The 5,885-nt window shown below is 38.4% G+C and overlaps 1 pseudogene; it reads left to right on the forward strand.

Annotated features, from left to right (window-relative positions):
* The first annotated feature begins 1,573 nt into the window (after positions 1-1,573).
* Positions 1,574-5,885, forward strand: part of LOC115274436 — a 12,564-nt pseudogene continuing 8,252 nt past the window's right edge.

Below are 5,885 nucleotides of genomic sequence, written 5' to 3' on the forward strand. Positions count from 1 at the left end.
GATTTTACTTATTTGGGTCCTTTCTCTTTTCCTTTTCATAAATCTGGTTATTAATTCTTTTGAAGTACCAACTCTTAGTTTCACTGATCTGTTCTACTGAGGTTTTGTGTTTCTATATTCTTTATGTCTGCTCTAATCTTAATTGCCCTTCCTTTGCTGGCTTAAGGCCTTATTTGCCTTTCCTTTCCTAGCTCCTTTAGGTGTAAGGTTATTTTGTGTATTTTTGAGACTTTTCTTGCTTCTTGAAGTAGACCTGTACTACAATATACTTCCCTCTTAGGACTGCCTTTCCTGCATCCCAAAGATTGTGGACTATCACGTTTTCATTTTCATTTGCTTCCATGTACTTTTTATATCTTCTTTAACTTCCTCATTAAATCATTCATTCTTTAGTAGGATGTTCTTTAGCTTCCATGTATTTGTGGTCTTTCCAAATTTTTTCTTGTGGTTGACTGAAGTTTCATAGCCTCATGGTCTGAAAATATGCATGGTATGATCTCCATCCTTTTGGTCCTGTTGAGGGGTGATCTGTGACCCAGTATGTGATATGTTCTAGAGAATGTTCTGCGTGCACTTGAAAAGAATGTGTATTCGGCTACTTTACAATGAAATGTTCTGGATATATCTGTTAAGTCCATCCAATCCAGTGTGTCATTCAAAGCCATTGTTTCCTTGTTGATTTTCTGCTCAGGTGATCTGTCCATTGCTGTAAATGGGGTGTTAAAGTCCCCTACTATTATAGTATTATTTTCAATGAGTTTCTTTACGTTTGCAATTAAGATTTATAAATCTGACTCTTTTCAAGTTGGAAGCACAAATGTTTACAATTATTAGATTTTTCTTGATAGATATACACCTGAATTATGATATAATGCCCTTTTTAATCTCTTATTACAACCTTTGGTTTAAAATCTAGATTCTCCCATGAGAGAATCTTGAACACTGAGAAAAATTAGGGGAGGGGGATGGACATGGAGGAGAACAATCATTGGGATGAGCAGTGGGTGTTACATGGAAACCAACTTGACAATGAAAAGAAAAAGAAAAAAAAAGAAAAGAAAAGAAAAGAAAGAGAAAAGAAAAGAAAAGAAAAGATTTACAAAATAATAAAATCTGGGTATACAGATAATGTGGGAGAAGGCAAGGTGGCAGAGAAGAAGGGAGCTCTGTAAACTTGTCTGCCCCATGTATCGGACTGAGAAGGTCATTACTCTTATCTGCAAGAGTGGGAGGAGAAAATACAGACTCCAGAAAGAAGACAACCTCAAAGATACCTGAGTGAGTGAGTGCGAACTGGGGAGACTGGAAAATGGGCCAGCCTGAGAGAGGCAGAGGAGGTGGGAGCCCCAGCCCAACACAGGTAAGCACACAGAGCCCCTGAAAGACAAAGGGAAGAGAAAAAGAAACTGAACATGCTCATAGTACTGTCCCTAGAGAAAAGATAAAGAACTTAACCCAGGATGGATAGAAAAACTCTCACCCCATGTATAACCACTGAGCTCGGGGAAAGAAACCTGTCCCGTATAGATGGCAAATTCTTCCTTAGGCTCCGCAGCATCAGTGCTGACCCAGGATGGCACTGGAAAAAAAAGCTGCCCCCTCCCCCAGGAGAATCCTGGCAGGGAGTTGGTGGCAGCAGCTGCAGGCGTGCACCTCACCTGCAGCAGTGGCAGCGCAAATCCCGGTGACACCAGGAAAAACAGCCCACACCCCTATGCAATCCCAGCAGGGACTTGGCAGCAGCTGCAGCCGCAAGGGCACACCTCACCTCCAGCAGCTGCTGCACGAACCCAGCCTGCACCAGGAAAAAACTCCCTCCCCCTACAAGATCCCAACTAAGAAGCCAGCTACCAAAGCGAGTACATCTCATCTGTAGTAGAATTAAAGTGCATGGACTCGAATTTTGAAGTGAGGTGGGCCTGGAAAATACAGCTTGGCTTGCCCGTGGCACAATGAGATCAGACTCATAAGAGTGGCTTGCAGCACTTAGTTCAAGCAGAGTTTGGGGCCCGCCATTCTCCTCTCTGAAACCACCAATATGGGGCCTGCAAGAGCAGTGTTCCAAGATCTACCTACACCAAACCACTACAATCTGTGAGTAGGAGCTGCTGCTTTTTTGTACTTATTATCACTATTACTTTTTTTACTCTTTCTTAAATTTTTTAATTTTTACTCGTTATTTTCTCTTTTTTTTTTTCTCTTGCCATCCAGATATATTCTCCTTTATCTCAACCTTATCTCTCCCCTCGACTGGTTATATGTTTTAGACTGTCCATTGTCCTTTGTTGTCGCTGCCCCCCTTTATTTATTTCTTCTCTTTTCTTTTATTCTCTTTCCTCTCCCTTCCTTTTCTTTTATTCCTTTCCCCTTCTAATTTGTTTGTTTGATTTTTCTGTGCATTTGTGTGCTTCTGTTCCCTCTGTGTTTGTCTGTTTTCCTTCTCAGGGCTACCACAAGAAACAAGCCAAGGTGCTCATGATGGCGAGTCCCAATTATCGCTGAGTAGGGAAGTAAAATAATCAAAGGCACAACAAGAGAAACAGAGACACTAATAAAAGAACACTTCCTAAAATGACAAGCCCTGGACAGTCAATAAACATCCTTTAATAGAGCAATACTAAAAGGTACAAAGTGCACAATGAGCTTGAAAAACTGACAAGAGACAGAAAGCTAGCCAAAATAACAAAACAAAAGAACTTTCCCATAAAGAAACTCCAGGAAGAAGTCACAGCCACATAACTGCTCAAAACAGATCTAAGCAACATAACTGAACAAGAATTTAGAACACGGTCATAAAATTAATCGCTGGGCTTGAAAAAAGCATCAGAAAAGATACTGACACAATGAGTAGGGACTTTCAAAATAGCTGTGACAAGTTAAAAAAAAGGCTATAAATGAGGAGACCAATAAAATAGAGGCAGCCACCTCACAGATTGAAGAGGCAGAGAGAAGAATATGTGAATTAGAAGACACAGTTATAGCAAAAAAGAAAGCCGAGACAAAAAGAGAGAAATTGATCCAGGGGCAGGAAAGGAGAATTCAAGCCCTGAGTGATACAATCAAACAGAACAGTATATGAATCATATGAATACCTGAAGAAGAAAGAGAAAAAAGGTCCTGAAGGGGTGCTAGACCAAATTATAACTGACAATTTCCCAAATCTCAGGAAAGAATTAGACATTCAAATTCAAGAGTCACAAAGAACTCCCTTAAAACATAACTTGAATCAACCTTCGGCAAGAAATATCATAGTGAAATTGGCAAAATATAAAGATGAAGAGAGAATTCTGAAAGCAGCTAGGGATAAAAGAGCCCTAACATACAAAGGGAAAACTATCAGAGTGGTTACAGACTTATCTAATGAAACTTGGCAGGACAAGAAGGAATGGCAGGAAATATTCAATGTGATGAACAGAAAAAATATGAAGCCAAAAATCCTTTATCCAGCAAGCCTGTCACACAAAATAGGAGAGATAAAGATGTTCCCAAATAAACAAAAATTGAGAGAATTCATCACCACCATACCAGCCCTACAAGAAATCCTAAGAGGAACTCTATGAGGGAAATGTTGCAAAGAATACAAAGTGCCAGACACACCACTACAAACATGAACTCTATGGAGAACACAATAAATGTAAACCCACATTTTTCAATAATAACACTGAATGTAAATGGACTGAATGCTCCAACTAAACAACAAAAGGTATCAGAATGGATTTTTAAAAATCTACCTGCTGTCTACAAGAGATCATTTTAGACCTAAAGACACCTTCAGGATGAAAGTAAAGGGATGGAGAAATATCTGTCATGTAACTAGAAGCCAAATGAAAGCCAGAGTAGCCATATATATCAGACCAACTCAACTTTAAATTAAAGGCAGTACCAAGAGATGAAGAAGGACATTATGTAATAATTACAGGGTCTCACCATCAGGAAGAGCTAACAATTATAAACATCTATGCACCAAATTCAGGAACACCCAAATACATAAAACAATTAATCACAGACAGAAACAAACTTATTGATAAGAATGTGCTAATTGTAGGGGATATTAATACTCCACTGACAGCAACGGATAGGTCAACCAGACAGAAAATCACTACAGAAACAATGGACCTGAACACACATTGGAACAGATGGAATTGATAGATATATTTAGAACTATGCATCCTAAAGTTAAGAAATTCACCTTCTTCTCAAGTGCACATGGCACAATCTCCAAGACAGATCACATACTGGGGCATAAAGCAGTCCCCCATAAATATGAACGAACTGAGATCATACCATGAACGCTTTCAGTTCACAAGGCTATGAAACTTGAAATCGATGAGAGGAATAAATCTGGAAAACCACCAAATATGAGGACACTAAACCCACCCTACAAAAGAATGATTGGGCTAAGCAGGCAATTAGAGAAGAAACTAAAAAATACATGGAAACAAATGAAAATGAAAAGACAACAATCCAAAATCTCTGGGACGCAGCAAAGGCAGTCCTAAGAGAAAGTATATTGCAATCCAGGCCTATTTCGACAAACTACAAAAAGCACAAATTCAAAATCTAACAGAGCACTTAAAGGAACTAGAAAGGGAGCAGCAAGATCACCCCAAACCTAGCAGAAGAAAAGAAATAATAAAGATCAGGGCATAAATAAACAATATAGAATCCAAAAAAACAGTCAAGCAGTTCAATGAAACCAAGAGTTAGCTCTTTGAAAAAATAAACAAAATTGATAAACCTCTAGCCAGGCTCCTTAGAAAGAAAAGAGAGAGCATCCAAATAGACAAAATCATGAATGAAAAAGGATCTACTACAACCAAACCCTTAGAAATACAAGCAATCATTAGAGATTAATATGAAAAACTATATGCCAACACTGGACAATTTAATATAATGGACAAATTCCTAAATGCACATGCACTACCAAAATTCAAATGGGAAGAGATAGAAAGCATGAATAGCCTGATAACCAGTGAAGAAATCAAATCCATTATCAAAAATCTCCTAATGAACAAGACCCCAGGGCCAGATGACCTCCCAGGGGAATTCTACCAGACATTTAAAGCAGAGTCAACACCCATTCTTCTCAATCAATTCCAAAAAATGGAAATAGGAAAACTTCCAAACTCATGCTATGAAGCCAGCATCACCTTGATACCCAAGCCAGATAGAGACCCAGCAAAAAAAGAGAACTACAGACCAATATCCTTGATGAATACAGATGCAAAAATATTCAACAAGATACTAGCAAATTGAATTTAACAGCATATAAAAAGAATTATCCATCATGATCAAGTGGGATTCATTCCTCATTCCTGGGTTACAAGGCTGGTTCAATATTCACAAATCCATCAATGTGATCCATCACATTAACAAAAGAAAAGATAAAAATCATATGATCCTGTCGATAGATGCAGAAAAAGTATTTGACAAAATACAGCACCCTTTTTAAATAAAAACTCTTGAGAAAGTCGAAATAGAAGGAACTTACTTAAACATTAAAAAAGCCATTTATGAAAAGCCTACAGCTAATATCATCCTCAATGGGGAAAAACTGAGAGCTTTCCCCCTGAGATCAGAACACAACAAGGATGTCCACTCTCACCACTGTTGTTTAACATAGTGCTGGAAGTCCTAGCATCAGCAGTCAGACAACAAAAGGAAAGAAAAGGAATCAGAATCAGCAAAGAAGTCAAACTTTCAATTTTCGCAGATGACATGATACTCTACATGGAAAACCTGGCAGACTCCACCAGAAGCCTTCTAGAACTGATCAATGAATTCAGTAAAGTTGCAAAATCAATGTACAGAAATCAGTTGCATTCCTATACACCAATAATGAAGCAACAGAAAGAGAAACCAAGAAACTGATCTCATTCACAATT

This window comes from Suricata suricatta, chromosome 12, assembly GCF_006229205.1.
Source record: "Suricata suricatta isolate VVHF042 chromosome 12, meerkat_22Aug2017_6uvM2_HiC, whole genome shotgun sequence".
Classification (NCBI taxonomy): Eukaryota; Metazoa; Chordata; class Mammalia; order Carnivora; family Herpestidae; genus Suricata; species Suricata suricatta.